Source organism: Vidua macroura, chromosome 20 (assembly GCF_024509145.1).
Source record: "Vidua macroura isolate BioBank_ID:100142 chromosome 20, ASM2450914v1, whole genome shotgun sequence".
Classification (NCBI taxonomy): Eukaryota; Metazoa; Chordata; class Aves; order Passeriformes; family Viduidae; genus Vidua; species Vidua macroura.
This window is the reverse complement of record NC_071590.1, coordinates 8,121,116-8,134,561: the sequence shown is the minus strand read 5'-3', so window position 1 is coordinate 8,134,561 and position 13,446 is coordinate 8,121,116.

The window sequence follows — 13,446 nt, the reverse complement described above, 5'->3', positions numbered from 1 at the left end:
GTTTCTGCAGTAGAGGAACATCAGTTATTTGACTCCTGTTCCTTTGAAGGAGGTGTGGTGACCAAATTACCTGTTTACAGTCTCTTCAAGTGTAAACACACAAATATGGATTCTCTTTTTCCCAAAAGTTTCTCATTTTCCAGCCGTTAAGCACACACCTCCACCATTTCATGTGTCAAATCTGGAGGGTTCCACACATGACTCATTAAATTGCAGTCTATGACAAGTGCCATTAAAAGTGGTACCAGGAGAACCATAAATTCAAGCCTGTGCCTAAATTAAACTGGAGGGAGCCTGTCAGTCCCAGTGACAGTGTGTGTTATTTAGAGAAAAAGAAAGATGACTTTTATAAGTAGCCCCAAAGTTGGGCATCTTTTCAGTTCATTTGAGCAGCGTGCTCTTGACCGAGATAATTTCAGAAAAGTGGTAAATCCCAGGAAGATCTGTGCAACAGCAAACAGATAAAAGGAAGGTACCAGATGTGAAAAGAACAAAAAAATCCCTGAAAGTTTTCACTGCATTGGAACAGCAGAAGCAGCAGACTGAAAATGATGCCCAAGGTGAGCTTAGCTAAATGATCACATGGATAACACCCAGGATTTGTGTCCTGGTGATTTCTCAACAATTCCTCTGGAAAAACTGAAAAAAACCCATGATTCTGCTGGATGGAAATGAGCACCAGCACATGACACAAAAGGATCTTGATGAGTTACCTGCCTAGGAACACCCACAGCATGAATTCTGCAAGGAATAATGAACTATCTCCCTGTTTCTCAATCTACTACTCAAGGGCATAATTTGAAATGGCCCAGGATAATTTGAAAGGAAGAAGGTGAATTCAGGATACATTAAAATTCACTGAAGGTACACTCAGGAAGATTTATGAGGTCAGGGATCCATTCCCAAGGAAATCAGGGGAGTGGCCTCCATACCCAAGGACAAATGGTAAAAATAATTTGCCTGCAAAGTTTGAACAAAATCAACCACACATTTTTTCCCCCTCCTACTCCACTTTCCTTAATGTGACAAATGTACACACACAATTTTTCTGCTCCTGTCAAGTGCTGTCAGTGTGCCTTAGCACCAGGATCCCTTCATTCTGGGAGTATCAAGATACAGAAAGCAGATTGTTCAGAGTGTTTGAAAAGACATGACACCTGGTATGAGAGAGGAGCCAGGAATATCAAATACACTGGTACTGGAGTGAAAGTCTATTAATGCATAAACAACAAATGTTTAATTATGGCAATTTTCAATCCCAAGTACAGAGAGCTGAGAATTTACAGGGTCCAAACACTCCTAAGTGCAGCTGTAATCTCTTGGCACTCTGTGGAATAGGAGCTTGAAACATTGGAAAGGACTTCTTACCTTGCAAAGGCTGGCTGAAGAAACAGGCATGAAAATAAGTTTTTATTGTGGTTTTTTTACCATTGGCAGGTGTGTTCACACTAGGAAACATTCCTAGTTTGGATGAATTCCCAAAGAATTCGTGTTACAGCTTTCATAGAAATAATTTATAAAGGGAAAAATATTTTTACTTGCATACAAAGTACACCACAGCTTCTAGTGAATGCAGAGAAGAGCTGAATTTGGAGATGACACAGTGGAGGTGGGAAGAGGGGGTTTGTCTGTGCCACTGGAAATGCCACTCATAAAGTCCTCAGACACATGTTGTGTCACTGAACACACTGATAAACATTTAGTCTAAACACAGCTAAAACAAATGACTGTTGTCCTGCTTAGTTCATAAATAATTCTGCTATTTACTTTTTACCAAGTACTTAAAGAATACAAAGCAGAGTGTGGGCAAAGACATCTCCCATCCCGAGGAAGAGGCAAATGGGATACTTGACATAAATCAAATAAAAGGGGACCATGGTGGGGATGGACATTAAATAGCTTCACAAAATAAGTGGCTTTAGAGGAAGAGAATAGTTGGGAACAGGTTTAAAAAGTCCAAAAGTCAACAAAAGGAGTTGTCAAGTTGAGAAGAGCTCAGCTGGGTGGGGTGTGAAGCCAGAGGGGTGAGAGAGCAGAATGAAGAGCTGGAGGAATAAAGATCGAGTTAAATTCCTAAATTCCTCTTGCTTGTGAGTGATGCTGGAGCTGCTCAGAGATGGCAACACCTCCCTGCAAGGGCAGCAGCTCCAAGCCCCATTTGCAGTCGGTTTTCAGCAGAGATTTTAGCAGTGACTCGAGAACAGGCTGCACCTCTGAGGAGAGGTGGGGAATAACCAAACATAGCCCTGGAGTTGTGTTGGAAGATGAAGGACTGCTGAACCGCCAGTGATGTAAGGAAGCAGTTTGGGAAGGAAAAAGAGGACAGATTTCCTTAAGTACAGAGGGACTACACTTTTAAAAGCACAGAGATGTGACCGTATCCCAGCCAAAAAGTCAATTTTGAATGAGATTTTAATCAGCCTGCCCAAGTAAATAACTGCAGGCACCATAGCAGAAGTACCTTGCTACAGTGCTGAGGCAGCGTCTGCCTCATTTTGAATCACAATTAATTGTGTGCTGAGATGAAAACTAAGCTGGGCTCTCAGCAGCAGCTTCCAGTGCACTATCATTTCCTGTAATCTCTGACAGAAAGAGAAAAATAGTGCAGCAGCCTGAAAAGTGTCAGATCTAAGCAGTGTAGCTTACCTAACCTGATACAGAGTGTTGTCTTTGGCTGTAACTATTTTCTCCTCCCATTATCTCCTTAATTGTCACTTACAGGCCACCAGAGAAGTGGCTTATTTGAAGTGGCCAGCAAGACAAAAACCCTGCATTGATTTATAGTATCAAGAATTACTTTGAAAGGGATCTGAGGAGTTGGTATCTGACCTCCAGTGTGCTGGGGGTAAGAAAAGGGAATTTATCTGTGATGGTGAATGGCATTCTGCCATTGCTACACATTATCACAGACTCACCTTCTGCTTATCTGAGAACTGGACAAATCACACATATCTGTATCTCTGTATCTCAGTACCAGTTTCTACAACGTGGCTAAAGAGAGAATCCTACAAATCAGAAGACTCAGCTGTGATGTGGCACAAAGGTCTCCCCTTCCCTGGGGGCAGAGGGGGGAAGTGACTCCCAAGAGTTGTTTCATTCAGAGGCTCCTTGGAACAGACCATGGCACTTCCCAGCACCTACCACCTGATTCTTACTGGCCATGAAAAATAAATCCCCTCCTCGAGGGGAAAGCTGATTAAACTTCATTCTGACTTTTCTGCATTATTTATGAGTCATATCAGCAGAAAGTTACATTTGGTAGGAAAAGATGCATCTTCCTGTAAGGTTTTTAAACTTTTGAGGGGCATTCATAGGCTTCAGGTGCTACCAAGAATTCTCTTCTTGGTAAGAAATTTTCACTTTCCTATGAAGGTTCTTCCTAACAGAAATTTTAAAAAATACTCTGAAAAGCAACATTTTTTCCCTGAGGAAAAGTGATTTGAGATTATTTACCTGCCTATTTATCAATTAAATAAAAATAAGGGGTTTTCTGAGTTGAAATAACTTATACTTAACTTATATTTTTACTTTCAATGGTCACTACAGTAGCTGAAACTTTTGATGGAAGATGATGAATGTATTAAAGTTACGATACTATATTTTGGATCCCCTTGGCACAGGAATTAGGAAGTGCAACAGTGTCCCACGCTGACAAACACAAATTAAATCAGGCCTGTCCTTCTTCACTCCTGAATGCCCAAGGAAATAGCACAGCTCAGGAGAGCCATTTACAGACTAGAAGAACAGAAAAGAGCACAACAGAAACACATTCTCTGTGTGAAGGATGGGTTCCACCTCTGGAAGATTTCCCTCTCTCCAAAGCATCACCCCCAAACACCCCTGGAGCACTCACCCTGCTCACAGCACCTCCATGTCGGCGTGGACGGATCCGGGTGGCGAAAACCAAAGCTGACAACATCCAAAACTCATCTGCCAAAGGAGCAAAACCACACTCAGGCTCCAGACTATCCCAGAAACACAAAAGCACCCTGCTCCAGGCATCTGGTGTGCTCAGCTGGGGAGCAGAGCCAGGGGAGCGCCGAGGAACCGCGGCCGCACCGAGTTTGCTCCATCTGAAATTAGGGAGCAGGGAGAAACTGGCCAGGCAACAACTCTTGACTTCAGAGCTGTAAACGTGGGATGACACACAGGTGATAATTACACACTGGAGTGTTACTAAAGCCCAGTTGCTCACAGGTGACTCCATGGCAGCAGTGGAGTATCGCAGGTGATCGCCGCGCTGCAGTTTACACGCGGTTTGCAAAGGAAAATGGTCGTGCAGCTGCATTTGGGTTGTAAATGACACCTTTTTGTCATGCTCAGTTTATTACAGAGCATGGACCTACTCAGAAGGCAGAAAGCAAAAACAAGGAAATGATCCTAAGTGCTCCAGCAAGCAGAAATTTTTGCTGTTACTTCGAAAATTCACAAACTACATTAGAAAATCTTATAATTGCACAGTGCTGTCAGGGAAAACGTGGGGGGTGTGTTTAAATTTTTCCCTACCTGTAAAAGTTTGTAATGAATATGTCCCCACAGGGGCTGTGGGAACACAACCAGTTGGGTTTCACATCCCTGTGACAGGCAATGGCTTTTCTCAGCTTTTCTACTTTGGAGCTGTTGAGCAATGGTGAATGCAGAATTCTGGTCTGGAACATACCAAAAGAGTGACCATAAGTTCCTCTGCTCTTTTTATAGAGTCTTTGCATTATCACCAGAAATAGGATTTGAAAAACTCCTATGTCTTTGTAGTCAGACCTGCAAGGTGTATTTACAGCTGCTGGTCTTGAGTTAATTATTAGATAGGAGTTTAAGAATAACTATGTAGGCAGCAAAACAGGAATCTTTTTTCAGCTGTAGACAAGGGCAAAAAAAAAGTCGAGTTTGGGTGGTGCTTTTTGGTAGGAGGTAGGGCAAAATTTGGAAGTAAAACTAAAATATCTTGGGCTACTACAACACAGACATTTTAATCCAAAGACTATGGCATTAAAATACATCTACAAACTTAAGTTAAGCTCCTCCTGTTCATATATTATCTTTAAAAACAGGTCTGCTGGGTGTTACATTTGCCTCAGACCTTGTGTGAAATGCCAGGAGCACTGCACAGCTCCTGCTAATGAATCAGCTCCCAGGAGCTGCGTGGGGAAAGGGGCTGTGCCCAGGCTGGTTGGGTTTGGCACCGGGGATCCCTTTGGTTGGAGGTGCTGAGCACACATCCAGCTCTGCCTGACAAATTCCTGCTCTGCTCCAAGCCCTGTGCCAGGAGATGTTGTTCACATCTTGCCAAATGCCTGAGCTAAGCTCTGACAAGCCAGAGGCTGCTGCTTTGATGGTCTTTTAGTGTAAGAACCTGGAATAAGGACTGGATCCTGCCATTCCCTCCTGCCTGGGACAGCACCAGCTTGGTTCTCAACACAACATGCAAGGAACTGTTTAACTGAAGTCACTCTGAGGGTGGAAATAGGCAAAGCCACATGAAATCTGGGTGAAGGTGCATTTGAGGACTCTTGCTTTACCTCAGATCAACCACAGTAACAGAATCCTTTTGCTAAGGAGGGAAAATGAGTTTGGCAGCAAGCAGGACTTTGAATTTGGAAAGCAGCTATATCTGAAAGCAGCCAGATCTGTGGGGCTTAGCAGAACGCAGCACCTAGCAGCAAGGTCTATTTATAATGTTGTGGCAGCTATCCAGAGAGGAAAACCCAGGACAAGCAGCAGCAGGAGAGGCAGAGCCCTGCTGCCCACAGAGAGGTGCAGGGACTGCAGGAGCTGAGAGCAGCTCACAGCAGCTCCACTCCATCCTGCCTGCTCTGTGAGCTGCTCCTTGCACTGCCAGGGCAGCCTTGACCCCCTGAACCCCAGCGTGGCCCTTCCTCTCAGATTTGGGGAGCAGGAGCCCTGCCTGGTTCTGCCTGATCTCCCTGAAGACAGAATTTTGGGGTGCTGTGAGCCTGAGCTGGGCTGCTTGTGAGGACAGACTTGAGGGGCAGGAAATGAGAGGCAGGGCTACAGCCAGTCACATCTGTGCAAACATTTTCTTGCAGTTTTAATCATTAACCTGCTCAGCCTTTTTGTTCCCTGCTCCACCCTGATGTTTCTGACAAGGGCAGCATTTTTCAGGAGCCATGGAGGGTTTTGCAAGATGCTCTGTCATGACCATGACCATTTTATAGAGTTTTACAGCAGTCCCCAACAGCTCCAGCTACTGAAGAGATGCCATAAGGGTCAAGAACATTAATAACATACATCTCCTATTAAAAATGACTTGAAAATTTCAGCTTTGGACAGTCTGTGCAGCACAAATAAGCAGCAGAAGCCCTATGTGGCATTATTTTGTTTTCCTAGCAAGTGTTAGACTCAGTAGAAACCAAAATGAACAAGATGAAGGAAACCCCAGATGGGAAAGAATGAGCATTTGGAAATCTTCCATCTGACATCAGCGAGTCAGAGCAGCATTTGCTCTTCTGCTGATACAGGACACCATCCCAGGCAAACTCACATTAGAAGTTATTCAGATTTTATATTTAATTCAGTGATTTTTAGTACCCCAGCAGAATCACTTAGGGGAAAAGCCACTATCTAAATACATTTTTGACCTTGGGTAACATCAAGAATAATTGTAAATTACTTATTGTCATCATTCCATTCCCCAAGCTCCTTAAAAATAATCCAAAATATGAGAATTAAAAGCATACCAGTAGCATCCCCCTTCCCCTGAGCATAGTGTTTAATTGATTCACAGGAGTCTCCCATGATTTTTCACTGTGCTCTCCTCACCCCTCCCCTCAGAGTTAAACTTGTCCTGGGATCACCTCTGTGTGCTGCTACACAAAGAGCTTTTCACACCTCTCCAGACAACTGAGTAGCACTTGCAAATATTTATACATTATGCTCATAAATTGCGAGATAAGAGGCTGCTTTATGCAGCTGAGCAACAGGAACATGAATTAGCCTGCAAGTGTGTGACTGTCACCTACCAGGAGACAGCCTTGTGGGAAGTCATTCCAGGAAAATACTGGGGTATCACTTACCAGTTGGTGCAGTCTGGGCTGCAGGGACAAGTCAGCCTCTTTAGCAATGCTGTGATGCATTTTTGCACTGGAGAGCTGATTCCTAAAGATCCCTGCCAGAGAAGAACAGTCCCATGCACGAGGGAATGGAGAAGGGTTGCTGGAGCCCCCATCACAAATACATTCCCTGCAACTCTGGCACTGTGCAGTTTATTTTTTCTGCTTGAGCAAAAAAAAAATTGGTATCCTAATTATTTTCTATTCTTCCAAACTGCACATCCTGGACCCAATTCCAGTCCTGAGAGTCCTGCTCAGCACAGGGAGGAGCTCCACTCATGGCATTCCTCAGTCTGTCCCTGCTGTTTTCTTCCTTTCTGCAGCAGGGAAAATGAACATTTCTATTCTGCATTTGAGCAGTGCCCTGCTGCATCATAGCCAAGGCTCATATTAAGAGACCAGAAAAGCCTGATCCTACATCTCAGCTTCTATCTAGCCAAAACCCCAAAGCTGCCTCCCTTCCCCCCTTATTATACCCTCTCCCCAGCTGACAGAGTGCTCACTTCCACCTGCATCTCCCTAATTCCCACATCTGTGGCCAATTCCCTATGCAGGCATGGGCTCAGTAGTGATTAAGTTGCAATAACTCCAGTAAAAACCCACTTTATGTTAGTGGCATCAATATTTGACTTCAGGCCACAGTTATCCCTTCTCTTGGCAAAGTGTCAGGGCTACCTAAGCATGAGATCATGATAAGCAGTGGCAAGAAAGGATTTGTTACTTTTTTCCAGTGTGTTTTCCTGCATTTGTGCTGTTCTCAGTGTCCCCTGGCACTCCTGAGGCAAAACCTAACAGCCCAAACTTACAGGTTCCTTTGCCAGCCCTCAGTGTACAGATGTGCAGGTCCAGATGTGCAGGGTGGTGGCTGCTCCTCTTGTCCCTGTCCTGTGAGCATGTCCTGCTGCTGGTGCTGTGTCACAGGCTGGGCACACAGGGGGGGGAGGCTCACCAGGCCATAAAAACCTTTGGAGGAAAAAATAAAACCAGTTTTAAAAGCAGGAGAGAGGCATCTTTTCCTGCAATTGCCTCTTGGCTGAGGGAGCCAAGCCTCCTGTGTGACACATCCCAGCTCAGAGAGGTCTCCCAGAGCACAGACCTCTCTTGGCTGCTGAGTCTCACACTCCCAACTAGGTCAGGGTTGTTCTGCAGCTGTTTCAGGCTGAGTTTGGGACTCTTCAGTTGTGGTGCAGAGTTTCTGGTAACGCTGAGCAGCACTGGGGAATGAGGCAACATGAAAATGCCTCAAGGAATGCACAGTGAGGAAAGCGTGGCCCCACCTAAATGCTGCTTTTTTTTTTTTTTTTTGGCTCAAGTTTGTGCTGCCACTGCTTGACTCAAGTAGTTTTTGGAGCACCAAAACTGGGGAGGAACTTTCATGTTCTAAGAAATTCAGGTTGAACTAATGGTTCAGTCATTTGATTTTTAAAAACATCAAACCTCCCTTCTTAGAATGGGGATAATTTTATCTGTCTCATCCATCTAAATCTGGGGAATGGTTTATTTCCATTCCTTCTCAAAAAATCTCTTTAGACCTGTAAAACACAGGAGGGGAACAAAAATTCACCCACTGTCAGGCCTTAAACTGAGAGCTAAGCTTTGTATCAGCTGCAGCAGCATATGAAATTCTCAGGAGCTGTAACAAACTGAAGTCCCTGCAGGCCCCTTCCACTTTTTGTCAAGCTCTTTCTGGCAAATAAATGAAGAATTGAAGGTGAACATCTACCAGCTGAAATAAACCCTCAGATGCTTTGGGTCCCCAAAACAAGAGCTCTAAATCCTGCAGGTCCCTCGTTGCTGCAGTCAGGAGGGCACTGGATAAATTTGGTGTTTGAAACTTCCAGGGATTCCAAAGGGAATTCTTTGGGTAGACATGTATCATATGTGCCCCAGCATCTTTTCAGGATACATTTTCCCTGCCTCAGTTTCAATCCATTATTCTAATTAAAACCTCTTTCATTATGCAAATCATCTCCTCTCTCAGTTTTCAGTTATTCTGTGCATATTTCAAAACCAGCTGTTCCTATCTGTCCCTGCAATCATCCTCTAGAGAAAACTTCACCTGTTTCCAGCCCTAAGCTCCTGTGATGAGGGATGTGGTGTTCCCTGTGTGTTCCTCTTTGCCCCTAAAGCCCTCCAGGCTTTCCCCCTCCAACAGGAGCTGAGGCTCCCTTTTCCCTGGGTGGTTCATCATCCGCATTCTCCTCTGGAAAAAGAGGAACTGCCTGGCTTAAACCTCCTCTGTCAGCTTGGAAAGAAGTGACTTGGACTTGGTGACATGGCTGGAAACTGCTCTTTCTGGCCCAGTGAGTCAGACACTTCCGCCAGTTCCTGGAACTGGGAGCTGCTCCCGCTGCCTGACACGGCAATTCCACCTTTCATACCAACATCCAGGTGACTAAAATGTTGATTTTAGAGGCTGATTATAGCAATGACTGAGGAGCACAGCTCTAGGTGATGATGGAGCCTGAAAAACCTCGATGATCCTGTGACTGTTGGCGTCTCCTCGTGCCCACCCATGCCCTGCCCACGGGAACAGGGAATGTTACAAATGGAGATGGAGCCACAGCACCACCAGCACAGCAGGAGGAGAGAAGTCCAGTGAGCTCAGCTGGTTGATTTCTCCTCCTTCCCAGAGAAATATGTGCTCCCCACCACGTGTTTTGAAGATTAACATCTGCTGTAGTAGAAACTGGATCCATATTTCCTCTGTGGAAGCTATTTCAGAGTGAGAAGGAATCCCAGCCTGCATGGTGTGGCTGATGGGAAGCACTTCAGAGCCCTAGAACCACATCAAGAAGACCCAGGGTGTCTGTGCTGACTCTGGCAGCATCAATTAACTCCTCTTCCTCCCCAGGCCTGGTAAATCCATGCCTGTGCCAAATGGAGCAGACATGGAGACTTGTAAGAAGCATCTTTCACTAAAACAGGGTTCTCTCTGAGGCCTGCAAGCTGCTCTCAAATACTCAGGACACTGCCTGATCCCCAGCTTGCCTGGGATTTTTAATGGAATTTTTTTGAGTTTGGAAGTTTTACAACAAAACACCATAAAATTCCTATTAATGTGGTTCTGAAAACACTAAGCCTCAGAAGCTGAGAGCAGTGTTATCCCTTAAAGCTGGGGTTGGCAGGATCCTGTGTTTTGTAGCACAGCAGCACCCTGTGAGGGTTTGAGTGTTGAGGGCTCCAGCAAAGATCCTTCAGTGAGTCTGACATCCAGGCCACAGAAGAGTGACAGAATGAGCTGGTGTTTGGCAAATAAATCTGATTGTGTGCCATGAATTGGAGCAGAGGCAGCAAAGCAGGACAGTGGCATCAGAGGGAGAGGGGCTGTCCCAGGGGAACAGCAGCAGCCCCACCCATGGTGTGGGACCCCTCTTGTGGGCCCTGCCCTGCCACAGAGCCCACTAAAAGCTGCCTCAGAAGGGATTAACATTGGTGTTTAATTAGGACAGGGGATATTCACAGTCCAGTGCAGCTGTGGCAGGGGGCACATGAGCAGCAGGATGTGTGGCTCCAAGGTTTTCAGGCAGGGTGTGTGTTTTTCTCAAAAATTCAGGAATTACTGGAGTTTGAAAAGCAGCTCAGTTTTCATGGCTGACTCGACCATTTGCATCTCGGGTATGGAAATGCTGTCAATACTGACATTGTGTTTTTGTTTTCCCACATGTTCATGGATCCCTTTTCACCTCCCAGGGAAGCTGAGCCCAGCTCACCCCTTCCTGCTATCTCCATCCACACACATTTGCAGTTATTGTTAATTACAGCTGCCACCTTCTAATGGGAGGTGAACACATCAACACCCTCTGTTTGTTTTGCTCCAGTTCCACTGTGGTTATTAGGAGCTGGGGGTTATATATATATATATATATATATATATTTACAGTTATCCAACCTGATCATCTCCTATTAAGTGTAGACCCAAATTAACATAATTAATAACTGTGAGAAGACAGATTTTTACCCCCTGCAAGCCTCAAAGAACAGCACAGGAGCCATGTGCTGCTTCTAACCCTGTTCAGTGTGAAATAATTACACAGACTTCAAACTAAAAGACTTTTCCAAGACCTGCAAAATATGTCAAGGTGAGCAGAACCTCCACAAAACAACCCAAATAAAGATCATTTATTGCAAGGCCATGCTCCTCCTCAGTGCAGGTGTCAGCAGTAGGAACAGAAAGGTGCTATTCCTAAAGGACAAACACTTCCTGAATTGAAGTCACTGCCAAGCTGAACCTCCCCATCTGTGGGAAATAAATATAAATCTGTGCCCATTGCAGGAATTGAAGTCATGATTTAGCTGGAAATTCTGAGAGCTTGGTAATAACTCTCTCTAGAAAAGTGGGATAACTTTGTTTGCTTCCCAGAGAAGATTAAGGGATTTTAGAAATGCAACCAAAAACCCCAGCAGCACCACCCTATCCCACAAATATAGGGCATTTACATTCTTAACCACAGCACCATTCTGATGTATGTTTTCAGCCTGAATTTCAGCCTTTCTGGTTTTAAGAAGTCCTTTGCAGTCTCTGTGATCTTTTGGAGCAGGAAGGGACAGGAAGGCAGAGGTGTAGGATGTGTTCAGGTTACCCAGGGCAGTGACCAACCCTTCTGGACAGGCTCTTGATGGAAATCAGGGTGGATTTTGAGCAATGAATCAGGTCTCTACCCAGGCTGATAATGATGAAAAATGGATTCCTCCCAGGGAAAACAGAAATTTCATGAATGCTATATCATAATCCTGGTGTCCCTCCAAGCATAAATTTGCCACGGCACACAAAGCATGGAGACAACCAACTGTGTTTTTCTGGTCAGCTCCTTTCTATGTTTATTCTTAGTAGTTTGACTAATAAATTATTTCACTGTCTCAGCTAGTCTGGCCCACTCAGCTGTGCTTGTTTTACACATGGATTGTCTCTTGCCATGCTCAGAGTGGAGCATAATGAAGCCTTGAGTGGCATCTAGAGACTGCTAGGGTTTAGAGATATGAAACTGAACACACCCACTTTAAACATCCTCTGTGGATTCCTTGTTCACCAGAGACACTGAATTCTGATTATTTCCAGTTCAAATTCTGACTTTATTCAAGTAATTCTTTCAAATCCTTTGTCAGTTTTCTCTGGTTAAACCCTACAAACTCTGTGAAAATGAAATTACATTTGTCCTGAGTGATGTTAACCCAAAGAAACAAGAATTATTAGTCCTCTAGATGGTGCTACTATTTCAAATAAAGCAGCTGGATGTTTGAAGATTTCCTTGAAATATATTCTGTAGTGACCCATGAGAAAGGACCACGGTGAGAAATCCTGACTCCAGTAAAAGAAGTGATGTCACACAAACCAAAATTTCATCTCACAGGGCAGCCTGTGCACAAACACATTGACTGCTTCCCTTTAGAAGCAGTGAATGTCCCAGTATTTTAGTAAATGCAGCAAAACTACAAGATTTATTGATGAAAGTGATGTGTACTTCAGGTGAAGCCCCAGGAACAGCTGAAGGCCCTGGTTAAACACCTGGCTGACTCAGGGAGTTGTGTGTGCATTCTGTTAAAAGCTGTTTACTCCAAGTGCTTTAGGGATGTAAGGAAAGAAGGTAAAATCATTTACCTTTTCTTGCCCAGCACAGCTGCACTGTGGCCCAGCACTGAAATATGGGGCCAGCTGTCAATAAAACAAATTTTCTTGTCCTTAGCTCCTCTGTGCACACTCACTTTTCAAGAAGATGCCAGAGTTCCTCTTATTCTTTCCTCTTTCCAAGGCTCCCATCTGTATTTTCAGGACATCTGCCTATTTTCCCTCTGATGTTTTTCCCTATTCTCTTTATAGATCCAGCCAGATGGATTTTCAGCACTAGATTTTTTCCCCCATTGCTGTCAAAATCAAGAACAAAAACTTTCTAATTTCAGGATTATTATTGTTGTCCATTGTTATACATCTGACCTTTGAAACATATATTCTCTATAACCACTATCTCTTACTTTGTGCAAAGTTCATCTGTTATCTAAATAAATGTCAAATTTGGGATCTTGTTAAGCTTTTAGCTTCAGTAAAATAACTGTGAATTTCTGGAGTTTACTTAGACAGTGTAAAAGAAACATTTATTTCATTGATTTTGACTATTCAACCTTTAAAATTTCAGATTGTATTTGTTCTTGTGTTATGAGAAAATGATTTTTTATTCTATCCATGTCCCCATTTATTTATCTGCTTTCCAAGAAACTTTCCCCACAGGAACATCTATCTGGGCCCTTGGTGACTTTTACTGCTCTTTTATGAGTGCTTTTCCAGTGTCATAATAATTTGCTTGGTTGGGTTTTGAGGCAGCAAAGCCACAAAATCAGGGCCTGTGCATGCTCACAAAAATAATTTTTTAATACAAGAGACTCT